Genomic DNA, 16,291 nt, shown 5'->3' with positions numbered 1-16,291 from the left:
TAGCATCATTCCTTCCAAAGAACACCCAGGGCTGATCTCCTTCAGAACGGACTGGTTGGATCTCCTTGCAGTCCAAGGGACTCTCAAGAGTCTTCTCCAACACCACAGTTCAAAAGCATCAATTCTTCGGTGCTCAGCCTTCTTCACAGTCCAACTCTCACATCCATACATGACCACAGGAAAAACCATAGCCTTGACTAGATGAAACTTTGTTGGCAAAGTAATGTCTCTGCTTTTGAATATACTATCTAGGTTGGTCATAAATTTCCTTCCAAGGAGTAAGTGTCTTAAAGCACTAGAATATTAGTCTAGTGCCTTTTAATTAGAAATTTCCAAACAAAAAGAAAGTTCAAAGGTTGTTCTTATGATAGACATATATCTCTTCCATAACTGATAGACTCATCTATAAACATATACATTTCTCCTTCAAACTGGGTTTTCTTAACATGGGTCATGTGCAATGAGATTATAAACAATTTAGGGCCATGCTTCAAAAACTGAGGTAAAATATATATGCACTGCACAGGTCTTAAGTTTAATAGTCAATGAATTTTGATAAATTTTTTCAGTTATGTGATCACTATTATAATTAAGAATATCTTCATTATTCCAGAAAATTCCCCACTGTCATAGTGTGACGTATGTAGAATGTATTTGGCTATAAAAATAACTGCAGTCTGAAATCTGGCTTACTCTCACTAATACATGTAACCAACATCTTAACTAAATGAGCTATTTTCTTGAACACCTGCTGGTGGTTAAATATCGCTTATTGCCCATGGGCTTATCAGTGGTTCCAAAATCATTTGGGGAAAACTTTACTCCTGAGGTAGCAAAAGCTTACTGATTAATTTAACAATGAGCTAATTATAATGGCTTCTTATAATTAGCTGAATTTGGGAGGTTTTGCTTCATTCAGATCAAACATGTCCATCATCAGTATCTTTGGGGCCCAGAAAGCAATCTCAGTTTTCCTGTTGAAATGGACCAGAGCCACCTGAAGAGACACGGACTGAAGCAAACTGCACAGATTTTATTTTCATTCATTCAACAGATAACTTCTGACTATGTTCCAGGAATTTTTGAGGTACTGGGTTTATAACAGGGATCAAACAGGCAAAATCTCTCTCCTCACAAAGAAAAAAAAAGGCCACCCCAAATAAGTCTAATAATATAATGTTAATGTAGGGGTCTAGGGGATGATGGGAGAAGGTCTATACAGTCAGCAAAAATGACCTGGAGCTGACCATGGCTCAGATCATCAGCTCCTTATTGTAAAATTCAGGCTCAAATTGAAGATAGCAGGGAAAACCACTAGGCCATTCAGGTATGACCTAAATCAAATCCCTTATGATTATATAGTGAAGGTGATGAATATATTCAAGGGACTAGATCTGATAGACAGAGTGCCTGAAGAACTATGGATGGAGGTTTGCAACATAGTACACAAGAGGCAGTGACCAAAACCATCCCCAAGAAAAAGAAATGCAAGAAGGCAAAGAAGTTGTCTGAGGAGGCCTTACAAATATCTCAGAAAAGAAGACAAGCGAAAGGCAAAGGAGAAAGGGAAAGATATACTCATTTGGATGCAGAGTTCCAGAGAATAACAAGGGGAGATAAGAAAGCCTTCTTAAGTGAACAATGCAAAGAAATAGAGGAAAACAATAGAAGGGGAAAGACTAGAGATCTCTTTAAGAAAATTAGAGATACCAAGGGAACATTTCATGCAAAGATGGGCACAATAAAGGACAGAAATGGTATGGAACTAACAGAAGCAGAATATATTAAGAAGAGGTGGCAAGAATACACAGAAGAGCTATACAAAAAAGATCTTCACAACCCAGATAACCATGATGGTGTGATCACTTACCTAGAGCCAGAGTCAAGTGGGTCTTAGGAAGCATCACTATGAACAAAGCTAGTGGAGGTGATGGAATTCCAGCTGAGCTATTTCAAATCCTAAAAAATGATGCTGTGAAAGTGCTGCACTCAATAGGCCAGCAAATTTGGAAAACTCAGCAGTGGCCACAGGACTGGAAAAGGTCAGTTTTCATTCCAATCCCAAAGAAAGGCAATGCCAAAGAATGCTCAAATTACCGTACAGTTGCACTCATTTCACAGGTCAGCAAGATTATGCTCAAAATCCTTCAAGCTAGGTTTCAGCAGTATGTGAACTGAGAGCTTCCAGACGTACAAGCTGGAGTTAGAAAAGGCAGAGGAACCAGAGATCAAATTGCCACATATACTGAATCATGGAAAACGAAAAGGAATTCCAAAAAAACATCTACTTGTTCTTCATTGACTATGCTAAAACTTTTGTGTGGATCACAACAAACTGTGGAATATTCTTAATGAGATGGAAATACCAGGCCACATTACCTGCATTCTGAGAAACCTGTATGCAGGACAAGAAGCAACAGTTAGAACCAGACATGGAACAATGGACTGGTTCAAAATTGGGATGTATATTGTCACTCTGCTTATTTAACTTCTATGCAGAGTACATCATGTGAAATGCTGGGCTGGATGAATCACAAGCTGGAATCAAAATTCCTGGGAGAAATATCAGCAACCTAAATTTGCAGATGATACCATTTAAATGGCGGAAAGTGAAGAAGAACTAAACAGTCGGTTGATGAGGGTGAAAGAGAAGAGTGAAAAAGCTGGCTTAAAACTCAACATTCAAAAAATGAAAATCTTGGCATCCAGTCCTATCATTTTGTGGCAAATAGATGGGGAAAATATGAAAACAGTGTTAGATTTCATTTTCTCAGTCTCCAAAATTAACGCGGATGGTGACTGCAGCCATGAAATTAAAAGATGCTTGGTCATTGGAAGGAAAGCTATGACAAACCTAGACAGTGTATTAAAAAGCAGAGACATCACTTTGCCGACAAAGGTCCAAATAGTCAAAACTATGGTTTTTCAAGTAGTCTTGCAGGGAAGTGAGAGTTGGATCATAAAGAAGGTTGAACACTGAAGAATTGATGCTTTTGAACTGTGTGTTGGACAAGACTCTTGAGAGTCCCTTGGACTTCAAGGAGATCCAACCAGTCAATCCTAAAGACAATCAACCCTGAATATTCATTGGAAGGACTGGTGCTGGAGCTAAAGCTACAATACTTTGGCTATTTGGTGTGAAGAATCGACTCATTGGAAAAGACCCTGATGCTGGGGAAGATTGAGAGCAAGAGGAGAAGGGGGTGGCAGAGGATAGGATGGTTGGATGGCATCACTGACTCAATGCACATGAGTTTGAGAAAACTCAGGGAGATAATGGGGAACAAGGAAACCTGGTGTGCTGCAGTTCATGGGGTTGCAAAAAGTTGGACATGACTTAGTGACCAAACAACAAGAGGATGATGGGCATGAGAGTGACGGTGTTACTTTGGTTCAATCATTAGAAGTTTCTCTGAAAAAGTGACATCTGAGTAGAAGTCTGAGAAAAAAGAATCATGTAGATTTCTGGGAAATGCAAATACATAGGACCTGAGGCGAGAATGTGCTTGAAGATTCCATGAACAGGAAAGTGATGGGAATGGCTGAGGAAGAGGCAATGATGCTGGAGGGAAAAGATCAGTCAGATTATCATATTATATAGGACTTTCTAAGCCATTCTAGGACTTAGAAATTGGGACCAATTTCTCTTATAGTTAACATCTATAAACTGTAGTGGGTAACAGGTGAAGACTAGGAAATTGACATTGGTATAATACTATTAACTAAACTCCAGATTTTATTTGAATTTATTAGTTTTTCTTTTTCTGTCCTCCTTCTGTTCTAGGATCCAATCTCTAGTAACACATTGCATTTAGCTCTCATGTCTCCCCAAACTCCCCTGGTCTGTGACAGTTTCTTAGCCTTGTCTTGCTCTTCATAACCTTGACTGTCTTGTGGAGTACTGGTCAGTTTTCTATAGAATAACCCCAGAAAAACTGGGTTAGCCTGCTGTTTTTCTTGTGATTAGACTGGGCTTATATGTTTTTGGAAAGTATACCACAGAAGTGAAGTGCCCTTCTTATCACATCATGTCAAGGGGCATCTGATATCCATATGACCTCATTGGGGATATTAACCTCCACTTTTTGGTGAAGGTAGGTTTGTCAGGTTTCTCCACCATATAGTTATTCTTTTCCTCTTTTCCTATTTTGGAATCTAGCTCACCCTCAGGGGAAGGGGACTAGTAGGAGTTAAGATTCTTTGGAGTGTTTTAAGCAGAGGAGTAACACAGTTCTATATACACTTTAAAAGTGTCCTGGAGGGTAGGCAACAGACTGTAGGAAGCATGAGCAGAAGCAGACTAGGCAACATCCAAGTGAGAGATGGCCACTGGGAGTAGGGTAAGAGCTATGGAAATGATGAGAGTGGTTGACACCTGAATATACCTAGAAACTACTGCCCAAAGGTCTTATATTGCACTTCTGCCTTCATTGCATGAGGGTTTGGTTTAGTTAAGTCACTCAATCGTGTCTGACTCTTTGCGACCCCATGGACTGCAGCACTCCAAGCTTCCCTGTCCATCACCAACTCCCGGAGTTTACTCAAACTCATGTCCATGGAGTCGGTGATGTCATCCCCCCATCTCATCCTCTGTCATCCTCATCTCCTCCCACCTTCAATCTTTCCCAGCATCAGGATCTTTTCCAATGAGTCAGTTCTTTGCATCAGGTGGCCAAAGTATTGGAATTTCAGCTTCATCATCAGTCCTTCCAATGAATATTCAGGACTGTACAAAAAAGATCTTCATGACCCAGATAATCACGATGGTGTGATCACTCACACTCACCTAGAACCAGACATCCTGGAATTCGAAGTCAAGTGGGCCTTAGGAAGCATCACTACAAACAAAACTAGTGGAGGTGATGGAATTCCAGTTAAGCTATTTCAAATCCTAAAAGATGATGCTGTGAAAGTGCTGCACTCAATATGCCAGCAAATTGGGAAAACTCAGCAGTGGCCACAGGACTGGAAAAGGTCAGTTTTCATTCCAATCCCAAAGAAAGGCAATGCCAAAGAATGTTCAAACTACCACACAATTGCACTCATCTCACACGTTAGTAAAGTAATGCTCAAAATTCTCAAAGCCAGGCTTCAGCAATACATGAACTGTGAACTTCCTGATGTTCAAGCTGGTTTTAGAAAAGGCAGAGGAACCAGAGATCAAATTGCCAACATCCTCTGGATCATCAAAAAAGCAAGAGAGTTCCAGAAAAACATATATTTCTGCTTTATTGACTATGCCAAAGCCTTTGACTATGTGGCATCACAATAAACTGTGGAAAATTCTGAAAGAGATGGGAATACCAGACCACCTGACCTGACTCTTAAGAAACCTGTATGCAGGTCAAAAAACAACAGTTAGAACTGGACATGGAAGAACAGATTGGTTCCAAATAGGAAAAGCAGTATGTCAAGACTGTATACTGTCACCCTGCTTATTTAATTTATATGCAAAGTACATCATGAGAAAAGCTGGACTGGAAGAAACACAAGCTGGAATCAAGATTGCCGGGAAAAATATCAATAACCTCAGATATGTAGCTGACACCACCCTTATGGCAGAAAGTGAAGAAGAATTAAAGGGCCTTTTGATGAAAGTGAAAGAGGAGAGTGAAAAAGTTGGCTTAAAGCTCAACCTTCAGAAAACTAAGATCATGGCATCTGGTCCCATCACTTCATGGCAAATAGATGGGGAAACAGTGGAAACAGTGTCAGACTTTATTTTGGGGGGCTCCAAAATCACTGCAGATGGTGATTGCAGCCATGAAATTAAAAGATGCTTACTCCTTGGAGGGAAAGTTATGACCAACCTAGACAGCATATTAAAAAGCTGAGACACTACTTTGCCAACAAAAGTCTGTCTAGTCAAGGCTATGGTTTTTCCAGTGGTCATGTATGGATGTGAGAGTTGGACTGTGAAGAAAGCTGAGCACTGAAGAATTAATGCTTTTGAACTGTGGTGCTGGAGAAGACTCTTGAGAGTCCCTTGGACTGCAAGGAGATCCAACCAGTCCATCCTAAAGGAGATCAGTCCCAGGTGTTCATTGGAAGGACTGATGCTAAAGATGAAACTCCAATACTTTGGCCACCTGATGTGAAGAGCTGACTCATTTGAAAAGACCCTGATGCTGGGAAAGATTGAGGGCAGGAGGAGAAGAGGACGACAGAGGATGAGATGGTTGGATGGCATCACCGACTCAATGGACATGGGTTTCGGTAGACACCAGCAGTTGGTGATGGACTGGAGGCCTGCGTGCTGCGGTTCATGGGGTCACAAAGAGTCGGACATGACTGAGTGACTTAACTGAACTGATTTCCTTTAGGATGGACTGTTGGATCTCCTAGCTGTCCAAGGGACTCTCAAGAGTCTTCTCCAACACCAGAGTTCCAAAGCATCATTTCTTTGGCACTCAGCTTTCTTGACAGTCCAACTCTCACATCCATACATGACTTCTGGAAAAACCATAGCTTTGACTAGACAAACCTTTGTTGGCAAAGTAATGTCTCTGCTTTTTAATATTCATGAGGGTAATGACAGATATTACCTTGTTTTACCAGTTACAACATCACTTCCTGGAAGGACAGGGTTCTCCTTTTATAATTGTTGGGTATTGTAATTATTGTTGATTTATTTGTTTGCCTTCTAGAAGTAAAGCTAACTGGTTCCCTTAGTCAAGCTACAAATAGCACAGACTTGAAAAAGAGAGTATTTGTGTGAAAAATAAGGTAATGTAGGCAACAGAAGCTAATCTCTTGAACGTCCATTATAGCCTAGGTGCCATTTTTAGGTGCTTTTATTTGTTGTGAGTATGAGTTTCAAGGCCCACAGAAAGCAAGAATATAACTGTTTTTCCGTAAGTGAACTTTAACATTATCTTAAACATTTTTGTGACATAAAAAATTTAGTCCAGTTTTAGCTATGTCAACTCAGTCCCTTCAGTAATTACCTTAGTCATTTCATTTTTACTCTCATGCAAATCTGGACTTCCTTTCTTCTTCTCTTTCTTTCTGATGTTAATCCTCAAAGCTGCAGAGATTTGTGAGTATGCTGCTGTAGATGTGGAGGAGAGGAAGGTATATTTTTCTTGATCCTGATCTGTTAAAATCTCACTCCATTTCCTATGAGATATAGCTGCTTGGCTTGGTCTCTGGGCATGTCCTCCAGGATGGCAGTCTCTTAAGAAATAATTGTTTTCTCATTAGCTCCCCCAAGGAATTGTACATGCTGCATGTTTCTTGCAGCGTGTCCTAATTCAGCCTTGAGACCTCTGATAGCAGACTTTGTCAGAGTAAGTGAGATTCAAGTCCCCTCACTTCAGGCATCCTGAAACTTACCCTCCCTCCTCCAGCAGAGCCTCTCCTGAGACGTCCTAAGGATGCAGGATCTTGACTTTTGAATCGGCATATAACTTGCTCTCTTCACTTCTCCCAGCCTGTAGACACTCTTGTTTCTGAAGAGCTTGGAGGCAGAAGGGGAAGAACTAGAAAGAGGGTCCACCCAGCCTGTAATCTTCCCAAATCTATTGTTTTTTAGGAGCTAAGCCTTTGGAAAAATAAAATAAAAAATTTACTTAGCGTGCGCTGCTGCTGCTGCTAAGTCGCTTCAGTCATGTCTGACTCTGTGCGACCCCATAGACGGCAGCCCACCAGGCTCCCCCGTCCCTGGGATTCTCCTAGGCAGTGACAAATGGAAGGCTGCATTCAAGGCTGGGGTACAGTCAAAGCAGGGTCTCATTTTAAGAGCAGGGTAGAAGAGCACAGGAGTGGAAAACCAACAGACAGGGCAATGCATGGGTTATCACTTCACATATCACCTGCCACATGATGATTTCATTTGTTCTCCTTGTTGATTCTATGAGTTTTAGCTTCTTATTACCATTTTGCAAATGAGAGAGTTAGTTCAAAGAAATTAAAAAATATTGTCTGAGTGTGTATAGATAGTATGTGTTTGTAGAACCAGGAATCAAAACCAGATCTGTTCTGGCACCAAAGCCCATAATTAGCTCATAATCAAACTCATGTGTTAATATTTTCCTTCCATGTGAATGAACCAAAGTATTCTAGCGAAATTAATGAATGGGGGTGGGTTATGGGTAGTAACTACTGAGGGCATCACCCTGGTAAGTATGTGTCTAACATCTCTCTCTTCTTTTTTTCAGATTTCATCCTTCAACCAATAATTATTGCATGTCCCTAGTGTGGTGCAGGGATACAACAGTGAACAAGCCAGTTCTTGCTTTTAAGGAAGTGAGAGCCAAGGAGAGGAGAGAGACAAGCAAAAGATACCTATAATACAGCATCGTGAATTGCTACTAATGAATTGAAACAGCTTGATAAGAGAGGCCCAAAAGGATCTTCTGACCTGGAGGATGTGAAAAAGCTTCTTGGAAAGAGTGGGATTTAAAGAACAGAGCTTTAGAGAAGCTGTGGATGTGGGGTGGGGGAGGATGAAATGTGATAGCCCAATACAAATCTTCCAGGTCTTTTTGTAAGTGATGTTCTTCTCTGACTCCTTCAAAGCAGGGTGAACTGAGCTGCAGTTGAGGCAAGGGCAAAGAAGGCCACCTATTCTTGGGCCCACCTGCTAAGATAATGAAGTCCTTGTCCTTAACCAAGGTTGGCTGTCCCTTGTGCCAAGTCTAACCATCCCTCAATGAACTGCATCCTCTGCAGCCACAGCTACCGCTACTTCTTATTGATCGCCTCTGAAAAGGCTACCACTGTTTGGCATCCAGCCTGCTTACCTCCTAGCCTGTGGAGTTCTTTTCATTGGCTTTCTTCCCCTCTGACCTGAACTAGGCTGCATTTGTGAGGTAAACACCACCAGGGCAATCAAATGCCACAAAAAACAGCAGAAAGATGCAAAACAAACCACATCATTTCCTCCTCCCAGGATTTAGAAGCCCTAGGAAGAGCCAAGGGGAGGGTGCTGCTGGAGACTGCTTATTCTTACTTGAACAGGCAGTGTTTAAAAGAAAGAAAAGAAGTGTACTTATTTTCAAAATTCGGCCTTTTCCCTCCATTCTCTCCCCGCTACAGGCTTCTATTCAGAGATTCATTTTCTCCCTCAGACATTTCAGCTTCTGAAATTATTTCACAAAAAGCATGACATATTTTTTCCTTATATATTTTGTGAGGTGATAGTGAATTTCCTCAATTCCCAGCGTTTTCTGCCAGTTACTTCAGCAGGGGAACATAGACACACACTTCTGCAGCTGCCGCTGCTGGAATGAGGCCCCAGGGCCAGTGGCTGGATGGCTATGTTTGCCCTGGGGGGTTTGGACTGGGGGGAGTGTCTTACCCCATATGCATACCTTTATGTTTCTGGGGACAACAGAGTCCCTGGCACCTAGGGAAGAACAGAGTGTGATCTGATGGGCTGCATGTTGGGATGGGCTATACTCCCTGAAGTCAAAGGTCTGGTGCTACACTGAGGAGGGGTCCTGGAGGAGGCCCCTTCCTTTTCTGGCTGTTTCTGGACACAGGATTTGAGCCAGCCACAGTTACTTTGCTGCCTTCAGAAATATGGTGGGGAATCTGGGCTCGCAACTCTCCTACCTACACACTTCCTGCAGGCTATACTTTAAGTGATCTACCTTAAGAAAACAGCAAACAGAAAATAAGAATTTATGAGAATGATGGTGGGAGAGAAAGGAGGGGGCTGTTGAACATTCATGCTACCACATTTGTTCTTTATATGCATCTAAATGATGATTCAATTTAGAGAGTGAATGTGGCATATACCTTCTTCATGAGCATGTCATACAGAAGAAAGGAAACATAAAATTTGCTGAGTGACCTTTGTTCTCCATTACCTCACTGAGTCTTCCCAACAGCTGTATATTGCAGATAGCATTATTCCCATTTTCGAGGTGAGGAATCGAGGCAGAGAGATCATGTAATTAGCAATTAAGTAGCTAAAACAGAACAAGCCAAGATTCCAACTGAAGTCTAGGGCAGGTGTTGTGAGCCTTCTTAGGGCCTCTGCCATGAGTCAGGATCCCCTGCTGGTACAACTGGCAGTCACTTCCTTCCTCAGAGTCTGATTCTTAGGAGAATCTTGTCTTTCTGGCTTCACTGGGTTGTTGTGACAGCCATGACCTCAAGACAACATAGGGTTGCTTCATAAATAACAATGCATTGTACAAATACCAGAGGGAATTGGTATTACTTCACTGTCATTGAATAAGGCACACCTATTGAATTATTGTACTATTTGGCTAAAGGTCGTGGTATGGAGTTTTGTCTCCTATAGTAGAATGCTGACAGGTTTCTTGTCCTCTGGGCACATTCCCCACATGGTTTTGATACACATTGATGCAAAGTGCAGGCCATATAGAAGGCACTTAATGCCCATGAAGAGGATTTGTGGGGTTATCCTTAAAAGCAAGGTTGCTGGGGCCAGATTGCCTGCCTCTGCCACTTGCCAGCTTTGTGTCTTTGGCCAACTTCTCTGTGTCCTGGTTTTCTAATCAGTAAGATTAGCCCCAGTAAAATGGGGCTAATGATAGCATCTAGCTCACACTATTGTGAAGGTTAGAGTCAATTCATGCACAGCTCTCAGCACACTAGTGGAACATAGTAAGTAGTAGTGCTGGCTGGCTATAACTCCTGCTAATTGATTTTGACCAACTTGATAGAATTTGTGGGAGGCACACATTGGTGGAATGGTAAGCTTTGTGTTGAGTGCAACAGTGTAGAAGGCTCCACATCAGGGGCTTTCCCTGTAAATATTATATTCCCTAAAATGCACAAAGAAATGACTTTTATGACTAGTATTTCTCATGGAACAATGCTGTGGCAGGCCTGGGGAGGGGCTAGGTGTGAATGTGCCTGATCTGACTCACCTTCCAGCCTCGTGTCCTGCCATATCATCCTGGAACCCCTCATCCACCCATACAGTACACTTTAAGGTTTTAGAGTATGATGTGATCTCTTCCCTCTCAAACACACTATTCCTTCTACTTCTACTTTATTACATAGCCCCAGACCCACCTGTGAGCTTGCTCACATCTCTCTTCATATCCTTAAGGTCTCAGTTTAGATATCGTTTTTGGGGGATGTTTGTGCTGATGCCCTTTGACTGGTTTGGAAAAAAGTATTAGGATGCAGTACAGTCTCTAAAAATGATTGAAATGAAAATTGTTACCCTGAAAACTCTATAAAATAATGGTTAATCTTTGCTTAACCAATTGTACATTTGGTTTATACAAATAATATGCTATTCATTATATATCCATTATACATTATATTCATTGCTTATTCAAAGTAATTTACTCAGTTTCTGGATTTATGTAAATTTCCTTCTTTCTTCTCTTTTTTGTTTTGGCTACCTATCCCCTTAAGCTACCTCTTGACAAAATCAGGATTTATTCCTCTCATCCCCTTTGTTTTTTAAGGAAACAGTGAATTGAAACTTTCATACCATTGAAATAATCTAGAAAATGTCAAATGGCTTCTATCTTCCTTTTAAAAAAGCTTATCTGAAATAGTATTGTACAATCGTCAGATATTTTTCATTGGTTTCAGCCCTTATTTTGTAAACAAAAACAGCAGAAAAAGATGGAAAGCTTTATATCTAAGCCTAATAGTGTTATCTGTGGGAGGTGGGTAAAAGTGGATTTTATTTTAGTGCCTTTGCTTCCTCTGTATTCTCTCACTTTTCTAAAATTAATAACAAGAAGTTATTAAAACTTAAAAATAAAAACAAAGACAACTTTAATGCTCTCAATTCACTTCCAATCAACCAGATTCTATAAACAATGACTGTTGGAGGAACATTTTTAAAAAGTGGTTCATTTCCCTCCCTTCAAGGAGATGGACATCTAGGATTAAACTGATCAGAGAGGAGCTCAAAGAAAGACGGTCCTACAGCTACTGTACTGAATTCCACCTGTCTCTATTCTCTTCTTCTTTCTAGCTTTCCTACCCTTACTTCTATTTTCCTTTTTAACGTTTTTAAAATTGTGTAAGTTGCCAATGTATAGTATTATAATTTGACATCTGTATACACAAATGACCAGCACCACAATTCTAGATACCACCCATCACCATACAGTTGATTCCCTTTGCCCATTTCCCCCACATCCATCTCCTTTGCCCTCTGGTAAACAGTAGTCTGATCTCTGTATCTATGAGTTCTTTTTTTATTTTACTTCATTCTTTCATTTGTTTTGCTTTTCTCGATTCCATGTATCAATGAAATCACATGGTATTTATCTTTCTCCATTTGACTTATTTCACTTAGCATAATACTTACAGGGTCCATCTATGTTGTCACAAATGGTCATTCTTTTTTATGACCAAGCAGTATTCCATTGTGTATATACAGCACATCTTCTTTACCCATTTATCCATTGATAAACATTTGGGTTTTTCCATGTCATGACTGTTGTAACTAATGCTGCATTGAGCATAGGGGTGCATATAACTTTTTAATTTAGTGTTTTCCTGTTCTTTAATAAATACCCTGAAATGGAATAGTTTGATCACATTGCTGTTGTTTAGTTGCTAAGTCATGTCCAACTCTTTTGTGACCCCATGGACTGGAGCCTACCAGACTCCTCTGCCCATGGTATTTTGCAGGCAAGAATACTGGAGTGGGTTGCCATTTCCCTTTCCAGGGGATCTTCCCGACCCAGGGGTTGAACCTATGTTTTCAGCATTGCCAGGCAGATTCTTTACCACTGAGCCACCAGTTTGATCATATGATACTTTTATTCTTAACTTTCTGAGGAAATTCCGTACTGTTTTCTGTAGTGGCTGTACCAATTTACAGTCTCATGAACAGTGAGAAACAAGGTTCTGTTTTGTCTGTGTCTTCTCCAACATTTGTTATTTCTTGTCCTTTCAACAGTAGCCATTCCAACAGGGGTGAAGTAATCTCTCAGTGTGGTTTTGATTTGCATTTCCTTAATAATTAGTCATGTTGAACATCTTTTCATGTGCCTATTGTTCATCTGTATGTCTTTTTTGGAAAATTGTCTGTTCAGATCCTCTGCCCATTTTTCATTGAGATTTAAAAAAAAAATTGTTGAGTTGTTGGCATTCTTTAAGTATTTTGGATATTAATCCTTTATAGACATACTATTTTAAAATGTCTTATTCCATTCAGTAGGTTGCCTTTTCATTTTGATGAGGGTTTCCCTTGCTGTGCAGAATATTTTTAGGTTGATATAGTCTATTTATTTTTGCTTCTGTTTCCCTTGCCTTTGGAGTCAGAGCTGCAAAAATATCACTAGGACCTATGTCAATGGGGGTTACTACCAATATTTTCTTCTAGGAATTTTATAGTTCCAGGTCTTATATTCAAGTCTGTAATCCATTTTGAATTAATTTTTGTGTATGGTGTAAGATAGTGGTCTAGTTGCATATTTTTTTTTTCATATGGTTGTCAAATTTTCTCAACACCATTTATTGAAGACAGAATCTTTTCTCCATTGTATGTTCTTTGCTTATTTGTCATAAATTAATTCTCCACATATCTGTGGGTTTATTTCTGGGCTCTCACTTCTGCTCTACTGATCTGTATGTGTCTGTTTTTTGTGCCAGTCCCATATGGTTTTGATTATTATAGCTTTGTAGTATAGTTTGAAATTATGGAACATGATATCTCCAGCTTTTCTTTTCTTTCTCAAGATTGTTTTAGCCTTTTTTGTATATATTTCTTTCTTCATTTAAAAAAACCCTGCCATATCTGTCTTTTTGACCTTTAACTTAGTTCCTCTATTCCAGTTATACCTTCTTCAGAGAAGATTGTTAACCTTTATTTCCATGCCTTCCTCATTACAAAGTTTTTTCTCAGTTTCTCTTGAATTTTTCTCAGCAATGGGGACAATAACATTAAGTTTTAAGATATTCAGGGACTCCTTTTTAGTTAGAGCTTAGAAGTTTTCCTAAACAAAATGTTTCACATAATTTTTCACAGACATCAAAATAGAATTTTTGTGTTTAAAAAAAAATTCTTTTTATATTATAAGCAATATACAAGATAAAGTAGCTATTGGAAATTGTATTTTCAGAGACCTTTGGCTAGATTTCCTGTTATAGTCCTAAAGGGCCCTGTCAGTTACCATATATTTAATTATATTTACATCTTTCTTGCAAAGATATGGAAGTAGCAAGTCATGACTCTTATCTAGTATTTTATAGTATGTCTTACCAAGATCTGTCTGCACCTTTCTAAGAAAGATACATTTTATATTTTAGCAAATAAAATATGCAATGTTTCCTTACAAGAAATATCTCTGCAAAAATTGTGCCAGCTTCTGGTCTTTACTACAACTAAAGACCAGAAGAGGGTCTGACCACTGAACTCACCTAAAATGAGTAATCATGCTATGATTGCACTTCTCTCTTGACAATCATTTCTGTCTAAAGAGAAGTTAGGAAGGAGGTCAGAAAGCCTCTCCCCCTGAAGCAAACACCCTTGTATATAAAATTCATTGTGTGTCTATTCCATACATACACAAAGTGGGGATCTAGAACTGTTTAGATATTTGGTTAAAAAAAAATAGAAACTAGTATGATAGGCATAACATCCTATCTCATTATTGTTTTAACTGGCATTTCATTACTTGTTAATGTGAACATTTTCCCATATATTTGTTGGATATTTATGTATATATATCTACATATGTAGCTTAATATATATCTCAATATAAATATATGCTATTTTGAATATTTTCTATTTGTGCCCTTTGCATTCTTTTCTATTGCAATGACTATCTTCATATTGGTTTATATGAACTCTTTATATATTAAGACACTATCCTTTTGTCCCATATGTTTCCAACTTTATCATTTTCCAGTGTATGTGCCTTTTAGATTTGTTTCTTATATGGAAAATTAAAAAGATATATGTAGTTGAATCTTGATCTTTTAAAAATGTTTTAAAAATTATTTTTTCATTTTTCTGGCACATTAGAGAGAGAGTGAGAAAGAGAGAGAGAGAGAAGTAATCCAGTGTTTTCAGTGAGTTAATAACCAGCCTCTAAATGTTATTGAATCTGAGGGTTAGAAACAAATTATGTCTCATTTACTTATTTAGGAAAATAATCAAGTGGTAGGAGGAGGAGAAAAACACAAATTGGTATTAATTCTGAAGAAAGGTGGCTGTGGCTGTGCTCACTTACTCTCCCCACTGTACCATGTATTATAGAATGGGAAGGGACTTCAGGAGTCAGAGGTCATTTTACCACTCCCCTCACTTTCTCCCCTTACTTGGTGCAGGAATCACGCCAGTAAGATTTCCACCATCTCCTAGACTACTGCCAGGATAGCCTCAGCTTTGGAGGTTGGCTGGACATGCCTTTCTTATGTTTTGCTGAAATTTGCCTGTCTGTAAGCTCCGCACAAGCCTAGCTCTGCCCTTTGGAACTACAGAGACAAAGTTGGCCTAGCTGGGAAAATGCCAACAATTCAGAGTAAGCTGGTATCATATATGAGATACCTCTTTTGTAGGATAAACACTTTGAAAATCCTTCCTCTGTTCCTCCTGTCAAACAGTGTTGAGATTCCCCATTAGCAGGTTTGCCATCTCCTGGACACATCCCAGTATTCCTCCGTCTCTTCTCTTATGTGCTCCTACGCCAGCTCCCCTGCACTGAATGCAGAGGTCCCACTCCATCCTCCATGGTAAAACGAGGAGAGTCAGTGAGCACAGCCACCCTCTCTTTGTCTTAGAAACACTAGAGCAGATGACCTGGACACCTTGCTTTGCCTTTGCTCCATTCTACCCTTATGTGGAACTTTGTTTTCGTTTGTTGGGGTTGTTGAGAATAGAACCCCGATAAACTTCTTACTTAGTTGCCTGGAAAGAGCTGGCTGGGGACCAATTATTTCTTCCACTTCTCTTTTTCTTAGTTTGAAAGCCCCTGACTTTTGCTGGCAGTGGTAGCAGTTTTTTTTCCGTGGTTTGTGGGTCAAGGCTTTGCTTTTGAACCTTGGCCTCACTATCCAGTTAGACTAGTGTTCAGGACTGGCTGGTTTGGAGCCTTCCACCGAGACTTACGCAGGGTGGCTGGGGAAACAGGGTGGGGAAGGGCAGGGCTGGAGTAAAGCAAAGGTAGGGTGAATAGAGCTGGTGTGGTTGGGCTGCATGTGAAACCAGCTGCCTTCTCTAAAGCAGTTGGGCTTGGCAATGGTAGAGCTGGTAGGTGGCAGAGGTGCACACTGGATGGCAATGCCAGCTGCTGCTTTCCATCAAGCACTGACTCTGGCATTGAGCAGCTAAGTGTGTTACAGGCACTGTCTCATTTTATTATAGCAGCAAACTCATGAAAAAGGTGCT

Source organism: Bison bison, unplaced genomic scaffold, assembly GCF_000754665.1.
Source record: "Bison bison bison isolate TAMUID 2011002044 unplaced genomic scaffold, Bison_UMD1.0 scf7180017864367, whole genome shotgun sequence".
Lineage (NCBI taxonomy): Eukaryota > Metazoa > Chordata > Mammalia > Artiodactyla > Bovidae > Bison > Bison bison.
Note: the sequence above shows the minus strand (reverse complement) of the source record.